This window comes from Mauremys mutica, chromosome 7 (genome assembly GCF_020497125.1).
Source record: "Mauremys mutica isolate MM-2020 ecotype Southern chromosome 7, ASM2049712v1, whole genome shotgun sequence".
NCBI lineage: Eukaryota > Metazoa > Chordata > Testudines > Geoemydidae > Mauremys > Mauremys mutica.
The window spans coordinates 12,957,482-12,977,355 of record NC_059078.1 but is presented as its reverse complement, the minus strand read 5'-3'; the positions used below and the strand labels follow the sequence as shown (position 1 = coordinate 12,977,355).

Here is a 19,874-nt window from a genome sequence, read left to right as displayed (position 1 = left end):
TAGTTTACGTACATGTAGTCCCTTACTCATATTATAGTCCCCAGTGTATTCTTGTTGTTGAAGCTTCTACATCATGCTTTGGATTCTAGGTGGCACTGAAAACACTTGCTTAAAAATAAACTTTTGAGCAACTTGTGTGTAGGTTTTTTCTCTTACATTGTGTTTTTGTGGCTCTTAAGACAATCAAACACAATTGATAGCAACTCCCTTTATTATCAGGGTGACGTTTCTCTGTTGCTTAAGTACTTTTCTACGAATGCACTGATTGCTCTGCTATACTCAAACAACTGCATATGACTACCAAAAAGCCCTTTTAGGGATTACTTGACCAGAAATAGCATTAGAATTAACTTTGCTGACTAGTTTAATATCCCTCTATTCTCTGTAAATCCATTGTACACGGTAGAATGCCGGAGACTACAGCTGGTAGGACAAGAAGCAGTGAAAGCAGGGGTGGCTGCACTGAAGGGAAGGAGTATGATTGATGGTGACCAGCTGGGGCCTCTGCTCCTGAACCCAGTCTCCTGGACCCAGAACTGTGCAGGGTAGATTCCCCACACATACTCTGGGGCACTAAGACCCAGAGGGTGCCTCCTCTTCCCATCACCATGTGGTGTTGTGGCAAAACCACAGAGAACAATCAGCAGCGTGACCAGATATCCTGATTTTATAGGCTATTTGAGGCTTTGTCTTATATAGGGACCTATTACCCTCTGAATTTTCACACTTGCTCTCTGGTTACCCGAACAGCCAGCCAGAGACTTGAGCTGGTAGAGGCAGAAGCAGCCAAAATAGGGACCCATGGACAGTCCAGTCAAAACTGTAGAAAGTTCTCTGACTTTCTCTGCCATCCACTGATTGGCTGTTCGATCCAACCTCCTCACAGTCTCTTCAAACAAAGCTTCACTCCAAACGTGTCCCTTCTGCTCTCTCCTCCCCTGCACTCCACCTCCCTTCTATTCTCTTTCTGTTTAGCTTAATCCCAATGAAGTAAACCCACCGCCCAAAAAACAAAACACAATAAAATAAAATAATTGTGGATTAACAAGACCTTTGCCACTGTCACATTATTCACTCTACTTCTGCATTCTAACCGTTTCCCCACCTGTTCTGTCTTGTCTGATTAGACAATATTGTCTCATTGCTACCCTAGGCACCCCTACCTGTTTGTCTGTATCCATCTGTTCTTTCTTTTCTCATACTTGGTTCCTAACCCAAAAGATTTATCTTTACATTTTATCTTTTGGTTCTGTGTTTGTACAGCACCAAGCACAATGTGAGTCTGGTCTATGACTGGGACTCATAGGTGCTCTGATACTACAAATAATAAATATCAATAACGACTGTTTAAATTTGACCTGAATCAGTAACTATGTTATCTTTCCCCGCTTTATATTCTATAGAGGTAATTTCTGTTTACCAGTTACTAACTGAAGTGCATTATTAGGTGTTTCTTGCCTAAATATTCCATTTTGTTCTTCCAGATCCTAAATCCAAATTTAAGCATCATCCATTATGTAACACCTTTAATAACATAACTTTACCACTTGGAATCCCCCAGAGAGCTAATGGCTGAAATATCTCAAGAGCAGAACTAATACCAAATGGTATTGTCTTAAGTCTTTAATGTTCCAAATGCATGTTGAGACCTAACTTAGATCTTGACTCACTGGACATTGCTTGCTAAAATTAAGGTCCTGCATCTAAGTGGATGTTTTGTTACTAAAAACTTAGCTGCCGTTTCTTAAATAGTTTTTACTGAATAATATTTTATGGCTTGATTTAAATCATGTGTTTCTGTAATTACCCCTATTTTACTGGGGTTTTTAATTGCAACTATAGAATTGGCCCATTCTGTAGTTTGTTCTACTTTGATCACTCCACAATTTTCCATTTGAATGTTCAGCATGTACTTATCTGTTAAGGTAAATAGTTTGGGGGGGGTGGAGATGGGGGGCAACGAGACATTAGAAATATTATTTTTTCTAACTGAATATAGTATTCTCCTCTCAAATAGCTTGGACCTTTGGAAGACATCCTAGAATCTCTTGCCATGCTCTCTGTGCTTCCTGTATGTAATTGTGTGCAGCACACATCTTTTTAAACTAGCTACTGGCTGGATACGTCTTCAGTCCTAACCCAGGTGGTACATCAGCAGCTATTCTTTGAGAATTAAGTGAGATGAGCCTTTAAACAAGTTTAATATTTACTCCTCTTTGTGCTTTTATTTTATGGCCCACATCTGAATCAAGCCAGAAAAAAGCACCAAACATGTCATGGAGAAGACACGTAAACCAGCTTTTGAGATGTCCCAATTGTATAGGGACAGTCTCGATTTTTGGGGCTTTTTCTTATATATGTAAGCGGGGGAATGGTCCCGCTATTGAGGGGAACTTTCCTGGCTTCTGCACTACCCCGGTGAAGTGGGCTAGCGGAAGGATCTGAGTCCTCGCTCCCACTTCCTTTACCCAGAGGCCTCCCTGCCCTTGAGGACTCCCCTTCCACTCTCCTGTCTGGCAGAGTCCTCGTAACCCCAACAAGGCTGGGCCCAGGATTCCTAGGGGGCTCGACCCCCAACCCTGCTGTGGTCACCTAGGACAGGGGCTAGGGTGTCCCCACTCCGGGGTACTCTCTCTGCACTGCGCACATCCCTGACCCACTGATCACATCATACAATTTAAAGCAAATACAAGTTATTTAATTAACACAATTTAAAAAAAGAATAAGGAAAAATGGGAAAGGTTAAAGGAAAACACATCACCCTGCTCTGTGGCAGGGAACATCACAAACAGTGTCTCTGAAAGGTCAGGGCAGTTCACAGTCTGTTCCTTGTAGGTCCCAGGCTTCCTTCTCAGGTCTTGGCTGTGCTGCAGGGATGCTGCGGGTCGGACACTTGCTCTGGCGGTGGCCACACACTCTCAGGCTCTGGGTGGCAGGACCCTTCTCCCCAGCGTCACCCGCCCCCCCCTCCCCCGTCAGGGTTACGATCCCCCTCCCAGTCTGGCCTGCAGGGCCTCTTGGCTGAGGTATCTCCCTGCGCTGGGCCCACTGCCCGGGGTCCCCCTCGCTCTGCCCAGCTGCTCACCACACTCAGCTCCAGACTGCCCCAGGCATAGGCGGCAGGTTTGTATAATTTTTGGTGGGGCCCAAAATGGTGGTGCCCCCCCGCTCCCGCCCTGTAAGCCGATATAAAATGAAGCTACAACGCGTCAGCGCCACAAGATTACAAGGGTCAATTAAAAGTGGAAAGTCAGAAGCAGCACTTGCCTACTTCAATATACGGTATTATATTTTGTTGCATCTGTTGTGATGAAGTGGGAATGTTCTTAATATTTTCTCTGAATACTGTGTGGGTGCCTCAGTTTCCCCTGCAAGATGCCAACTGAAGGTGTTGGGGACAAAGAGATCAGGTGGCCTCCTTGTCCAGAAGAGACACAGAGGCCAGAGGAGGGAGTGTCAGTTTGGAGCTGGCTGGGGAAATTGGGAGAGACCCAGAACTTGGTTCTGGGCTCCCCACCCCCCAAGATGGACCTGACAGAGGGGTTCTGTTTTCTGTACCAACAAGCTCTGTTTAAACTGTGTTCCCGTCATCTAATAAACCTTCTGTTTTACTGTCTGGCTGAGAGTCACATCTGACTGCAGAGTTGGGGTGCAGCGACCTCTGGTTGCCCCAGGACCAGCCTGGGCAGACTCACTTTGGAAAGTGCATGACGTGGAAGGGCATGCTGAATGCTCCGAGGTCAGACCCAGGAAGGTGTAAGCTTCTTGCCCTGGAGACAGTATGCTCCGAGAGAGGAGGCTCCCCCAGAGTCCTGACTGGCTTTGTATGGAGATGTTCCAAAGCATCACAGCATCCCCTTCCACACCGTGCACTTCCCAGAAGTCCGCACAGGCACTGACACTCCCTCCTCCGGCCTTTGTCTCTTTTCCAGGCATTAGGAGGCCACCTGATCTCTCTGTTCTCCAACACCTTCAGTTGGCACCTTGCAGGGGAAACTGATTTGGGAGAAATGAAGTAAAAGCTGCCCAAACCGAGCTTGAGCACTCCTGAATTTTGAGGTGTTCAAATCTGGAAGGCAGGTGCTGGGGGTGGGAGAGGGCTGTGGGCTCCATGGGGGAGCATGGCAGCAACTGTCTGGAGCTGCATGGAGCCAGATACGCTGGTCTGAGTGGCACAGTAAGCGGTTTGGGGGTTGGAGAAGAGGTAGGGAGTTCCGGGGGGCAGTCAAGGGACAAGGAGCAGGGGGAGTTGGATGGGGCAGAGGTTCGAAGGGGCAGTCAGGGGACAGGCAGCAATTGGATAGGCATGGGAGTCTAAGAGGTTTATCAGGGGACAGGTAGGGGGTGCGGTCCTGCGGGGGGGAAGTTGGGTGGGGTCTCAGGAGGGGGCAGTTGGGGACAAGGAGAAGGGAGGCTTAGATAGGGGCTGAGGTCCCAAGGGGCAGTTAGGGGCAGGGGTCTCGGGAGGGGGTAATTGGGGAACAAGGACCAGTGGGGCTTAGATAGGGGGTGGAGGTTCTGGGGGCAGTTGGGGCAGGGGTCTGGGGAGGGGGCAATCAGCGGACAGAGGCTGGGATTCAAAGGGCTCTGGGCTGCTGGCAGCCGCGGGGATCCCAGAGCCCTTTGAATCCCAGCCCCGGCTGGGAGTCAGAGGACTCTGGGCTGCCTGCAACCGCAGGGAGCCCAGAGCCTTTTAAATCCCAGCGGCGGGAATCAGAGGGCTCTGGGCTGCCCGCTGCGGCGGGGAGCCCAGAACCCTTTAAATCTCAGCCGCTGCTGGGATTTAAAGGGCTCTGGGCTGCCTGCACCCGCGGGGAGCACAGAGCTTTTAAAATCCCAGCCGCGGCCGGGAATCAGAGGGCTCTGGGCTCCCCGCCGCAGCAGGCAGCCCAGAGCCCTCTGATTCCCGGCCGCGGCTGGGATTTAAAAGGCTCTGGGCTGCCCGCCGCGGCGGGGAGCCCAGAGCCCTCTGATTCCCAGCCGCGGCTGGGATTTAAAAGGCTCTGGGCTGCCCGCCGCGGCGGGGAGCCCAGCGCCCTCTGATTCCCGGCCGCGGCTCGGATTTAAAAGGCTCTGGGCTGCCCGCGGTTGCAGGCAGCCCAGAGCCCTTTAAATCCCAGCCGCGGCCGGGAATCAGAGGGCTCTGGGCTGCCTGCTGCAGCGGGAAGCCCAGAGCCCTCTGATTCCCGGCCGCGGCTGGGATTTAAAAGGCTCTGGGCTGCCCGCCGCAGCAGACAGCCCAGAGCCCTCTGATTCCCGGCCGCGGCTGGGATTTAAAAGGCTCTGGGCTGCCCGCCGCAGCAGACAGCCCAGAGCCCTCTGATTCCCGGCCGCGGCTGGGATTTAAAAGGCTCTGCGCTCCCCGCGTTTGCAGGCAGCCCAGAGCCCTTTAAATCCCCGCCGCGGCTGGGATTTAAAAGGCTCTGCGCTCCCCGCGTTTGCAGGCAGCCCAGAGCCCTTTAAATCCCAGCCGCGGCCGGGGAACAGAGGGCTGTGGGCGGCCTGCTGCAGCGGGAAGCCCAGAGCCCTCTGATTCCCGGCCGCGGCTGGGATTTAAAAGGCTCTGGGCTGCCCGCCGCAGCAGACAGCCCAGAGCCCTCTGATTCCCGGCCGCGGCTGGGATTTAAAAGGCTCTGGGCTGCCCGCCGCAGCAGACAGCCCAGAGCCCTCTGATTCCCGGCCGCGGCTGGGATTTAAAGGGCTCTGGGCTCCCCGCGTTTGCAGGCAGCCCAGAGCCCTTTAAATCCCCGCCGCGGCTGGGATTTAAAAGGCTCTGCGCTCCCCGCGTTTGCAGGCAGCCCAGAGCCCTTTAAATCCCAGCCGCGGCTGGGATTTAAAAGGCTCTGCGCTCCCCGCGTTTGCAGGCAGCCCAGAGCCCTTTAAATCCCAGCCGCGGCCGGGAATCAGAGGGCTCTGGGCTGTCTGCTGCGGCGGGCAGCCCAGAGCCTTTTAAATCCCAGCCGCCGCCGGGAATCAGAGGGCTCTGGGCTGCCTGCAACCGCGGGGAGCCCAGAGCCTTTTAAATCTCAGCCGCTGCTGGGATTTAAAGGGCTCTGGGCTGCCTGCAACCGCGGGGAGCCCAGAGCCTTTTAAATCCCAGCCGCAGCCGGGAATCAGAGGGCTCTGGGCTTCCCGCTGCAGCAGGCAGCCCAGAGCCCTCTGATTCCCAGCCGCGGCTGGGATTTAAAGGGCTCTGGGCAGCCCTGGCGGCGGCGGCAGCGGCGGGGGGGCGCTCCAAGCAGGGGAGAAAAAACATTGGTGGGGCAGAGCCCCTGCTTGGGATTTATTCATGGGGCTAAAGCCCCAGAGCCCCATATAAGTCGGCGCCTATGGCCCCAGGCCCAGCTCCAGCTCCACTCTGCCTCAGCACGGCTGCTGCTGCTGCTGCTCTGCCTTCAGCTCCCTGGGCTGCTTCTCTGGCCTCTCTGGCTCCAGTTGCTACCACTCTGCTCCCAGGGCAGGGCTGCTCTGCAGGCTGCTTCTGTGACTGCTCTGAGCTCTCATCTGCTTCCTGGGCTGCTTGTCTGGCCCCTCTGGCTCTGGTTGCTGCAGCTCTCCTCCCAGGGCACGGCTGCTCTCTCTGGGCTGTGCTCTGGCTTTTTAGGCTGCAGCTCCGCTCCCATCAGCTTAGCTTGGGGCCCTGCTCTCTCTCCTTAGCTCGGCCCCACTCCATTTGACTCAGACAATTCCAACGGAGGACGGGACCCCCTTTGGCCTCCTGACTCCTTGATTAGCCTGCCCGCCCTGTCAATCAGGCTGACCTGGAGCACTGGCCTCGCCACATTGTTCCTGGAGACTGTCGGTCTCAGGCTCCTGATTTCCCATCGACCTCTCCCTTTTTAGTGCTGGGAGCTAGCAACCAAACACCCCCACTGAATGTTAGTAAGGGGGCAACAGTCCCCTTACATATAGGTACCTATTACCCTTCACCCCCGTCCCGATTTTTTACACTTGCTATCTGGTCAACCTATTTTGAGCACTCATTCAGCAAGAGGCTTTATACCAGTGATGTCTGTTGAAAATACTGAGCCCACAATACAGAGACAGACAATGACTTGTAATAGTACCAGTGAGCTTCACGTCCCTGTTTCTACAACAAGTGACACTGTTGAGGAGGAAGCTGTCGCTGATACAGCTACACCAGAAAGTACAGATGCTGCTCCAGATACTGTTGGGATGTCTATGAAACATTATCTAGAGAGACGTCATAAACCACCTCTCAGACTTAGTTTGTAGCATGCTGTATATTATTGATAGTAATATATTTGTAATTTGTGTATGCTCTTTTACACTGTAGGGGGAGGAATATGTACTATATAGGAAGTGGATGGTGTCCCTTTAAATAGTTTGGAAACCTTGTACTGGGTCTTCTTCCTATCTTCTATTGCTGTATCCGTCATAATCCTGCCAGAACACCAGATCTTGCATATATAGTGTATAGTGTATAGTTAATAAACTCGGTTATTTGGAATCCAACTGTGTCTGTGTGGTATTATTAATGGTGTGTAGAGGAAAAGGACATAACACTGTTTCTTCATGTTTTTGCCATTTTCCATCTCTCTTAACAAGAACTTTACAGTGAATGCTGCCAAGAATTTTAATAACACGGACTGTGTTTCTGACCATCTTCCTTCATTTGGTCTCGGCTTTAGCGGCTAGAACCATATTATAGGATCTAAGTGAGGGAAATGACTCTCTCTCTCTCTTCCCCGAACACTCCATTTGCAGTATGTACCGTGCATGCCTCCCACTTGTATCAACAAAACAAACAAAAACCCTCCACAGAGACCACAGTGCACATTTTGACAATCTGAAAAGCTATTCCCACAAAAGGCCAGATTGTGCCCATTAGACCAATGTACCTATGTGAGTTCCAAGAGGCATTGCACGCTGCCTCCCAGAACTACCTGCCTGCTACACCATCACTGAAGGGGATCTCCCTTTCACAATAAGCCAGCTATTTAGGCTCTGTGAGACAAAGAGCCAGGGCTCAGCTTTCTTCCTGCTGTCTCAGAGGGAGCTAGCACCTCAGGTGTGCTAGCAGGGAACTGTCCTTGTACTTAAGAGAATTGATGTAACCATGTGTGGCCCCTTTGTGTGAGAGTAAAAAATGTTTGTGCCCTCCTCAGCACACCCATTCAGGGACCAGCTACAATCTGGCTCAAAGCTTTGACAGACCAAGGACACTTAGACTACCCTATTGCACTGGAGTTTCTGTGGGGAATGAAACAAGACAGGTTAATTCCTTCGAATTCCCAAGCCCTGTCCAGTATTCTGCGTGATTCCGGTAGGCTAGGAACCCATCTTATATGACCGTTTTAAAATTTTGACAGTGAATTCCTCTCAGAGCTAGAGAAGGCATCTGCACATCACCAAAGCTGTCTTAGCTCAGGACAGGCAATTGTTGGGTGAGTCCTGCCACCACTGATTCACGTATATGTTTGGGTGTCTGCTTACACTTGTTCATATGGCTGGCACTAAGCACCTGCTCTTTGACAGGAGCAGTAGCAAAGGACAGTTTTAGATGGATCATCAGAAAAACCCAGCAAATACAATCTCCCCTGAAAGCCCACAGGAGCACAGGCGCTGTGTGGCAAGAGTAGGAGCAGCAGTGGGCTAGAGCGGGGTACTGCTCCCAGAACTTCTCTCCGCAATGTGATATTCTACAGACCAGGGCCTCTCTGCCCCTGCACCAAGACTCCACTGGAAGAATCTTCAGCCAGAGCTGAGATCTGTAATGCGGCACAGCAGTGAGGGCATGCTAGGACAGCAGGGGAGAGGAGACAGACCCTACCAGACCTGCTCCAGGACTGCAGTGAGCAATTAACAAGCCACCCATCTCTATGGTCACCCTGATACCTCTGCATGGATATGTTATTTATGTCTCTATACTTCCCCTCCACACATACCAGCACACACACCTCTTCCCCTGCCCCCATTCTCTGTCTTTGTTTGATTAGACTAAACTCTTCTGGCCACCGACTACTGCTTCCTTTATGTACAGCACCTACCACATGTCAATCACTGCCATATTAATAGTAAAGCCTTGCTTCCGTGCCATCCCTAAAAAAGAATGAAGTGCACATACCTTGCTAAAGTCGATGTAACACACATTGCTGCGTATGTGACACACATGGGAATTGGGTGATACTATATTCCTAGTCACAGGTAAGAGGTTATACCACATCTAAAACCTAAAGGGTGCAGAAGGTGATGCCAGAATGCCTGCAACCTGATTGCACATCGCGCATATCTTTGCACAGGGTGGACAAATGGAACTATTGCATATACACAGAAGAAAACTTGAGTCATAGGCCTACACTAGGAATTTTCCCACCCACTGTTGCTGTCACGGGTTCAGCTCCCCCAGCGTTAGTAATTTTGTGGGCCCCAGCATGGATGGATCCCTGGCAATTATAATACTGTGCCACATAACCCATCTCACAGCAGGGTATTACAAACATTGGTGTCAGCCATAAACAGTAGAGATTCCAGCACTGCTAATGCCAGTGGAGCTGAACAGGTGTTAGCATCAGTGGGAAATGTAGACAGAGCCATGTTGTAAACTTGCCCTGAAAAGAGGACAACCAGTTTATGCCAAATCCCAAGTACACAACAGGAGATTTGCAGCACCCATGCAACTGGGGCAAAAGAAAACAAGCCAGGGATTTTACCAGTGAGAAATAACCCTGCTTAAATGGCACACAGCTGGTGCTAGCAGTACTGAAAAGAGGTCTTCTGTCCGCACTGAAGTTGCAACAGTCAAGAGAATGCAGACCATGAGTGTATTAACAGAAAAGCAGGGGAGATATATTTATTTTTTTGCTGGTGACCCACAGTTTTGCCCTTTTCATTCTTTTTGAGAGAGAAAGAGACATTTGGGACTAGAAGATAAAGGGATCTTGGGAAATCATTATCTGCTGCAATGGCATCAAAGAAGCAGTTTTGTAAGGCAAAGTACTAAAAATGAAGTGAGGTGTTGAATCTTTAATTATCATGTGACTATTGTGGGGCAATTAATTTTACAGTCCCTGAACAAATGGGTGAAAACACCTTTAGTCCTAAGAAGAAAAAGCAGAGAAACTGCTTTTTAATCTACGTAACTGTATCTAATCCACAGGGCAGGAATCCACTGTGCTAAAATACTGTAAATGAGATGATAGCCTGACAGAGGTATGTCCACTAACCCGGTTGGAGCTTCACAGGGAGAGGAGATGGAGCTGGAGCATGAAGGTATAACACAAAGAAAATTGGCACCTTATTCTCTCCCAACACATCCAGGGAGAGATTCTGAATCCTCTTTTTGCATGTCTAAGTTTCACTGCTCCCTTTTCTAAAGAAAGTGTCTTGCCAGCATTCTATTCTATTCTATTCTATTCTATATAGGTTCTTAACCAACTCACATCCCCACAGTATCTGAGCACTTTCCAACAGTACATTTAGCAGCTTCACTAACACCTGTCACATGCGGCTTGTCCTCCCTCTTAAGCTCAACTCGGGGGAGAACCGTGTGTGCAGTGAAGGGTTTTGATTCTTACAGTGTGAACCAGTCCCACATTGTTTTTGGAAAAAAAATGCATTTTCTGTACATCCCATTGTTATATTAAGAATTTAAATACTGTGAATAAATCACAGAGATAATCAAATGCTAGTCTGCCATTTTGCAAATGCAAAAGTCACCTGGACATCTACATAACTGATTATACACACAAATCAGCTACTTTGGTGACCAAGGGATAGTAACTGTAAATGTAACTGTAAGTGCAAAATTGTATCTGGAATTATTTAGGCCTACAACCAGTAATGGAAGGCCCAGTGAAAACTGGGCTAGAATTTTGGCCAAATGTCTCTATATAATCCTCTTGGACTACATCCTTGATAGCAAAAGGGGGAATTTTTGAGTCAATCTTTTTTGAATTCATCCTCTTTAAGAGAGTTCACTTGAAATTCATCTCTCAATGGCATGTCACAAAGGAACATATCACTAAGAAGGGTTTGTCTGCACCCATTGAGTTGGGAAAGAAAGGAAAGCATTTGGAGCCCTGACTCAGAGCTAGGGAAATCCTAATTTTAATTCCCTTGAGTGTTCTTTGCATTAAAACAGTAAACTGCATTCATCTGACCTCACTGTGAGGGCAATTGGGAGAGCGTCTGTGATGAGTATCTTTTATAAACTCAATGCATAATTTAAATAATGGAACACAAAATTGGGTTGTTTTGTAGTAACATGAAGTAAATACAGAGTTACTGCAAAATCTTAGAAAGAAATTTAGCAGCATTGGTGTATAGATAGATACACATTCTTTTAATGAATAATTTCTGTTAAAATACAAAACAAAATGTATGGTACTGCTTCATAGACACACAAAACAAACACACAATCTGAACTCTGCCCCCTTTCTGATGCCAGGGCCTTGTTACATTTTTCTTTTGGGAGTGGAAAATATTGTAATACTCGCTTATAGAAATCAATGGATTTCTTGGAACACTGTAAGTAACAACTCCAGCAAACAGAGGCAGAACTAAATTTCCTACAACTTCTGCCCTCCCAATCAGACATTACATAAAATCAAAACAAGACAACAATTTAGCACTAAGATACAGTTGGTGCTGGTGCTGACTACAGTGATCATTACAATATTTACCTAAACTGAAAGAAACTGGTTTTAGGAAATCCCATAATTCCCAGCTAGCCTCCTTAATTACGGTTGCAAAGCTAGAAACAAAAAAAGAAAAGTATATCTCTAGTTTGATTTAAAGTGCCAAAGTTGTTTTGCATTATTTACATATTCGTGAGTTGAAAGACAGTACTAGTTACTAAAAATAACCCCCCCAAATACGAGTATCTCACTAGCATTTTAAGAAGATTGCTCTATGTATGGGTTTATTTTAGTATTCTTTTTTGCACAATCTGATATATAGTAGTCACCAGCATCACATAGATAAGAATTTGAGACTTGTTGTGTGATCGTACCTTTGAAGCAGAGACACAAGAAACACAAAACACTGACTCAATACCCCTGAAGACCCAAGGCTGATGAAGATATATTATTTGTGTTGCTGTGGTGCTCAGAATTGCAAGCACTGTAAGGTTTAATTTTCTTTTCCCACATAAGACTTACAGGACTTTCAAGATATTTGAAGAGGAAGCAAGTTGTTTGATTTCTGCCTTCAGAAAAAAATAAAGGTGATTTAGAAGTAACTATTCTGCATTCATCTTATAATATGTACCTATAAATTACTGCAAAAAAAGTACAAAGGGGTGAATAGATTATTATCTAAACAGTCCTATTATTTTACAAGTGTAATTATTCTGTGAATGCTGTAAGAAATTCCTAGCATGGAGGCTCAATATATCAGTAATATAAGAAGAGTCTCTTTAAAAACGCAGCAAATGTCTGCAACAAAACAGTTCTCCAAAAAGCACAATGGAAATATACCATGACATAAAGCACAACTGAATGATCATCATACAGTTCCTATTGTTTGTCTCTGGGCCCACAAACTTCCAAAACTTTTAATAAAGTATTGCAGTTCCTTTAAAGCTGCAACATCCCATTTAAATAACTGACGGAATCAAACTTGCAACTCATTCATAAATCTTTGGATGAAAACATCAAGTTCAGCACATGTCATCACCTCGTTCGTTTGGATTTTTTGTTTGTTTTGTTCGCCCCATTTAAATAAACAAAAAGGGAAACTTTCATCTAAAGCCTCCCTTAAATCATCTGAAGACGTATGTTTATTGCTTTTAAACCTTCAGCTTTTAGAAAATGAGATGAGTAGCCTGATACCTTCCCCACCTTTTCATATGCAGTATCAAGTCACATGAAAGTGCCAAAATTAGCACTGTCATTCTCTGTGTTGCCCATTAGTTTTACTGCAACACACAGCTAGTGAAACACTCAAAAATATACCTGTAGTGTCTTTATAGCAGCACAGTCTCCTATTATGTTTTATCCTTGCCTCACTTGAATACAAATTCAATATATATTTTTCCTTAGCAAAGAATGAATACATTTTGAGGATCAGTTATTCATCGAAACACAGCATAAATAAAACAGTGATTTGTTGCTTTCTACATTCTCTACCTCTTATGCTAATGAAAATCACCAAAAGAAAGAGAAAATGCACCTTCCCCAGCATTATTCACATTGCAGTAGACACCACAATTTTGTACTTACAGATCTTAACAGTGAAATGTCTCAGGATCTCTACAATTTTCTGCAGAACTGTTTCAAGCTCTCAGCAAGCCACACTGTTCATCCAGGCAGAACCAAGCCGTATGGAATGTCTATGCAGCTGGGAGATAATGGAACTATTTTCCCAGCTGGGACTACAAGCCTTTTATCCACTGAGCATTGCGTGTCTCTTCACTGGTACTACCCATGAAATACACTGCTTTCTTGCTGTATTCGTGACAGGACCCACACGATTTGTGTTTGAATCACATGCACACATAGCCGCTACGGCTTTTGAATATTCTTATCTGGAAATCTTGTACATATAAAAATCAGCTCTCCACTAATCATTGTTCATGCAAGCTGAGAGAGCAAAAGCACAGCTTTCACACCAGTAGCATTCGTTTGCCGTGTTGTAGCTGTGCATGGAAGATTAAATTCTTTTCATACAGATATGAGTGCCTGTCAGGTAATCAGAAAACCTCTCTTCTTGAAAACTGGGTCACTAACCAGTAGTAGATTTAGAACAGGAGTGGAAATAATTGTGTTTGTTTCCTGGTCCCACAACTGCTCCGTGCACTACGTAAGATTAAGCTTGTAGGAAGTCTGTCTGGACTTAGATTACATTCTATCACAAGCTCTCTTCATGAAATTTTAAATAACCCTTCTGTGCTTTCCATATTAAAAAAACCACTAGACTTCTCTAAAGTAATGCATAACCAAATTCTATTTATTAATAAACTTCAAAACCGCCCTGATTTCCACTACTCTTTTTGGGATTGCTCCAGTGGAGAGGCCAAGAGCTGAGGATGCTTCTACTTTAGTTGGTAAATTATTTGTATTCACAGGAGAGGGACATGGAAATGGCAGGTTACAGAACATTTCTGCCAAGAGAAGTGCATTGTTTCACAGCTATTGCTTCACCAAAACAGTTTAATGTAATCCCCATGTAAATCCATTAGTTTGTAATGGGATTAATTGCACGCCTGCCTGAGCAATAAGATGCTGAAAGGAAGTGAGAGTCAGACGGCAACAGACATGCACGTGCCAAAAAGACCAAAGTGACAAGCTGGTAAATAAAACAGAGGGAATATTTTATTTTGTTTACATAATTTGGATTGACTCCAGTAATAAACATAAAACATACATGCAATAGACCAACTTAAACTTCTAGCATAACTCTACTGACTTTGGTGAATTTACACCACATTTAATTTGTCCTTTTTTAGTGTAGTCAACTAGATGGTGCCATATAGGTGAACTTATGATCACTTTAACAGCAGTCATCTCGCAATTGTATGCCATGCACATTGAAATGTACATAATAGCCGGTGTTGCTGTGGACCATTGCCCTCTACAGGATGGAATGCCACAGCAGGCAGTGACAAGCCCTTAGTCTACATAAACCTTTATATGACAGTACTGTAGCTAACATCAATTCTCTTTTAGCTCAACTGGCCATATCATGGGGTTTTGAAGTTGTTCCTCAGTAAGGACTGAAGTAAGGGGGATCACATTGATGGGGGAGGGTGATGGAAACAGCACCCCCAAAAGGAGAAGAGATTTCACCTACTCTTTCTGGTTTGAAGAAGCCCTCTGCCACAAGTGCAGGGAGGAAGACTGGTTGTGTGGTTAAGGTCTTAGCCTGCTACTCTGGTGACCCAAGTTCTTTTCTCTACCACAGACTTCTTGTGTGACCTTCTGCAAGTCCTGTAGTCTCTGTGCCTGTAATTGTACTCCCTTAGCTCATTGGTGGTACTGTGAGACTACAATCACTAAATATAGTTAAGTACTCAGGTACTTGTATAAATACCATAGAGAGACAGTAGGGTGTGTCCACCATTGACCAATGTGGTGATAACTCCCCCTCCTGTTTCAATCTACTTTTAACCACTCTTCCTAATTTCTAATGCAATATTTGAAGCTCTACCATACCTTCCATTTGAGGATCTCAAAGTGCTTTTCACACAGTTAATTAAGCCTTCCAATACTCTGTGAAGTAGGTAAATATTATTATTAATAGAGCTATATTTAATTAGGGAGGAAATTCTTATGGATTTTTGTTATTTATCATTAAAATTCTTCTAAAGAATGTGGGGGTCTTTTCTAAGTTATATACAAAAGAAAAATCTAAATGCAGAAGCAAATACTCGCCACATAATAAATTGGTCATCTTGCCATAAAACAAAAATTAAAATTGAAACAATTTCTGGGTTTTGAGAAAAATCCCCTCAAAACAAATGGTGTTGCCTAGTAAGTTGTCTATATTGCTGGGTAGGAACAGGATTTTTCATTTAATGGGAAAATTGGAGATTTCAATTTTTTTAAATGTTTTCCAGAAGAAAAGAACTTCCTTCAGAAAATTTCCAACCAGATCTAATTGTGTTTTAAAAATGTCAATAGAGAAAAAATAAAAATCCATTCTATTCTCCTATTCATGCTGTACTTTCAGAAGTCTAAAACCCTTGAAAGAAGTTTCTACAAAAATGAAAATGAAAACACACCTGTTATATTTATAAACTACTTTTCACTTCTGTTAACATGTTGTAAAATAATCACTGCATTACAAAATAACCAAGAAAAGTACTAAAGTGAACTCAAAAAAGGATTTCAGTGGGATTTCTCCAGTAGACAGCAAATCACAGGGAAGAGTGTTATCAGCTTAAATCTAGCAGAATGCTGATATGACTAAAAATGTCACAGTAGAATCTAGGGTATGAATTGAAATATAGGAATTAGAAGGCTTTCATCTGATGAGTTTGTTGAGAAAACTTTTGAATGTCTGGAAGATATTCTCTCATGCCCCATTTTCTTTGTAAAAATAAGAGATTTCCCAGCCTCAGATTGCTAGAACACATGAAATGGTCAACACAAACCCATGTAACTAATCCAGACTATCTATATTGGTTAGGGGATCTTTAACCAATGAGGTTTATTGAAATTAACTGCAAATGACTCCAGGGTTTTTATCACAAAATAAAGAAATCGATAAAGAGAAAAAAGGAGAGAGTGTTGTCTAGTACCAAGAATCTGAGTTAGGAACCTTGGGCAGCATCATGGCTTTTCCATAATTGATGTTTTCCCCTCAGTAGAAAGTGAATTATAGAAATGCTGTGATGCTGCCAAAGGTATACATATCACAGCCGATACACCTGCAAAAAGGAGTAACTTTTTCATTCTTACTTCTGACATTTTTTGGGTTTTTTTGAAGGGTTGGGCTTTCATTTTTTCATCTCCTCTTCAATATGTCTGATAGAAACATATAATATGTGTATCTTAAAATAATGTGCTAAGTCACTCCAAATGTGAGATGCAGACTGTGATATCAAATCTAAGATGTTTCAGGCAAGTTCATAAAGTGTATTAGATCAAGGATTTTATATCAGCTGTATTTATTTCTGATGGAATCCTGCAATGTAGTATGGGTTCCTTGGCTTGAAACTAATGGTTTGACTGTAGGGTGACCAGATGTCCCGATTTTATAGGGACAGTCCCGGTTTTTGGGTCTTTTTCTTATATAGGCTCCTATTACCTGTTTTTCACATTTGCTGTCTGGTCACCCTATTTGACTGCCAAACGGCAGTGAATAATATAGGGCCCGATTCTTTTTGCTGTACTCACTTTGAATAATCCCATTCATTTCAAAGGCACAACTCATATAGACAATTTCTATTCCATGTGAGCAAAGGCATCAGAATCTCGGTCAGGACATGTTTTTTTGTTTTCGTTTTGGCAGTGCCATCTACTGGTTGGAAGCTGAATTATTAGGAGCTATACTGTCTGTATGGTTTTTGTTATTATCAGGTCCTTGTTGATCTCTCTGTATCCTAAGCTAGTTACTTGGGCAACACTGAAAGTGGGTGCTAGAGGTCCTGTCCTGTACTCCTTACACAGGTAAAACTCAGTTCAAGCACAGCTTTTAGTAAAGTTATATTCCATCACTGCCAGTTGTCACAACTGTTTTTACAGAAAACATATTTTAAATCAATGGTTTTTTAGAAGGTTTCCTAACACATGGGAAGCATAAGTGCAGAATGAGCCACAGGGTCTATGAATGGGAAATTGGATTTCTTGCAATCATTTCCTAGACACTAAAATGTGAACCATTTTCACAGAATTAACAGCTATGTGTAAACTAAATTTGTGGTTTTCATCAAAAGTTTTGGCAGACAGATATAAAAACCATTTAATAATTACTGTGGGCATATGGTTGTTATTCTGTTTACTAATATAATTTCTAATCAGTTTCCCATGTGTAAAATAGGGATAATCTTTTTTATTAATTGAATTGCTATGGTGTGTCATATGCAAGAGGTCAGAATATCTTCATGGTTCCTTCTAGCCTTCACATCTATGAAAAAATAAAATATACCCATAAGAATGAAACGCAGCACTCACCATTAAAAAGTCATCATTTACCTATAGATATCACATAGTGGTTTCTGAAACTTTATAACCTTTCCCTGTGATTTTTAAATCCTGATTTAATTTGTCCTCAGTCCTGGTAAGTGTATATGGAGTAAATAGGAACAGAAAATGGTTGAAATATGAACATTATGTGAGTGAGATTCTACAGTCTTTTTATCACCAAAAGTGGAAGCTGGACTTTTGAAATTAACGAGGTTTCATGGTCTTTTTTTTTTTTATGTCCATACTGTAGAAGTCCCTCTTAATACAGAGCTTTATATTGGTGAATATGTGGACAACATAAACAATTTAGAGTAAATATTTATAAATTGTGTATTCTTATAAAGTGAAAACTAATAGAAATATGAAGTCAATGGAGCGATGCCAATTTACAACAGATAAGGATCTGGTACATAAGGCTTAGCAAGTTATATTAAAAATAAAATATTATGTATAAGTGATTTAATTGATTAGTGAAAAATGTAGCATAGCTTGTCAGAAGAGCTAAAAAGGAGAACAAAAATAGTTTAGATAATTCCAAGGCAAAAGAAATCAGACGCAGAATGAACAATAACTTGTTCAATTTTCTTCAGGTCAGTATGCTGTCAAGTAATGGTAGTTCATTTCTGCATGGTTTGGCATAACAATTAAATGTCTTGCATGTTAGATTTTAATTTAAATGTCCTATGTGCAGCTCATCTATATAGTTCAAATCGTTGGTGTGTTTGTGTGTGTAGAGTATTCATTAATATGCATTCCATTTCGAAAAATGAATTCCACATTACATTTCAGAAAATAAAACCTCAGACCTCAATAAATGCAATTATGGTTCAAAGTTCAACCTTAACTCTGTCCACTTGTGTCTCTGTCCTAAAACAGTCTTACTTTTTATCAAACTATTTGCCAGTTAATATAATGTGTCAGTTATTCTTAGAGTGCTTTATGTTAAAGTTGATTGGTATCTTTCAAAATGTAAATGAAAAGTTGACAAAATATTTTAAATGCTATTTTTCTGGGAGTGCCATGGAAAGGGGGGTGGGGGAGGGAAGCTCTTGTAATGCTAAATTGTGTCAGGTGACTGCAACCAGGAAATGAAGATCAGTCTTTTGCCAGCACCTCTGCATATTACACCCTCCTCACACCACTCTTCAAAGGTGTTTGTTTTGACAACTAATCCTGGCCATATCATGCACTTGGGGGGAAATCCTAAATGCCAGGGAATTATGTGTGTGTCAAATCCTAGAGTTTATTACATTCCCATTGTTCTGTTTAAAGAGATATGGAACACGTTTACAGATGGCTTGGCCCCTCCAACCTGCACATTCACTGATATCTGTAGGGAAATCCCAGGAGTCAGAAGGCATCTCTGGAGGGCTGAGTTATTTGTATGTTAGATCCACACCTCTGCACTAACCCTTCACACTGTCCACCCCCTCCACACACATACTTCATGGCAAAATGATTCCCTGATATCAACTATAGCCCCTCTACTGAGATTCTGGTATGCAGAGGCAGAAATCAATATAAGGCAAAACTGACAAGGCTCAGCATCAACTCACAATGCATATTCTCCACCAAGTGCAGAGAGGGTGATGCTGTGAAAAAATGCCTTGTCTTCACTCCATCATTCCAGCCACATCCCTGTGTCACAGGGCCCTGGCCACTTAGGGATCCTGGGGAGTTATTTCCAAGATCCTTCAGGAAGAAGAGAGGTGCATGCTGTGGAGTTGATGATCACCCATTTCTCACAAGCCCTTGTGCTCTTTTGTAACTTACTTTCTCTCCAGTCCAGCTGAAGAGATCATAGAGCTGCATCACATTGATTTAAAACTACTTTTCTCATCTCTATAAAGTCTAAATATTGGTAATCTGTGGCAATTCTCAGGGTTGTGAGGCACCTCGTCACCACCTGCCCTTAGCTGTGGAGTCTTGTCTGTGGATAAACTTCCTCAAACCTCCATCAGCTGGCAGCACAAGCAACATCTTCCAGCCTCCTCAGGTCTCGCTCTTGCTGTACAGATTAGCAACAGGCACATACCATTCCCCAGGTCTTCCAAGTGCCCCTCTGGAGTGTTCTGTCCCTGTTCCCCTGAAGACTCACATTGCTCTGAGAGCATCTATTCCCAAAGGAATAGTACACACTATCTAGTGAGGTTAAACTCAGGATCACTGCTTTGCTTAACACACACAAACACACACACACACATATTTGTATAGGAGTGATAACAAGAATAAGTTTACTATCAAAGAACAGAGATTCAAATGATAGAGCCTAAGAATATTGGA

General features: G+C 44.0%; 1 protein-coding gene across 1 annotated transcript in view; it reads right to left on the bottom strand.

Annotated features, from left to right (window-relative positions):
• The window catches only part of CNTN6 (contactin 6), a 232,801-nt gene extending 219,502 nt beyond the window's left edge, over positions 1–13,299 (bottom strand). The window contains exon 1 of the mRNA XM_045022626.1: positions 13,185–13,299. The gene's annotated coding sequence lies outside the window, so the exon portion shown is untranslated. The remainder of the gene's footprint in view (positions 1–13,184) is intronic.
• Positions 13,300–19,874: the final 6,575 nt, after the last annotated feature.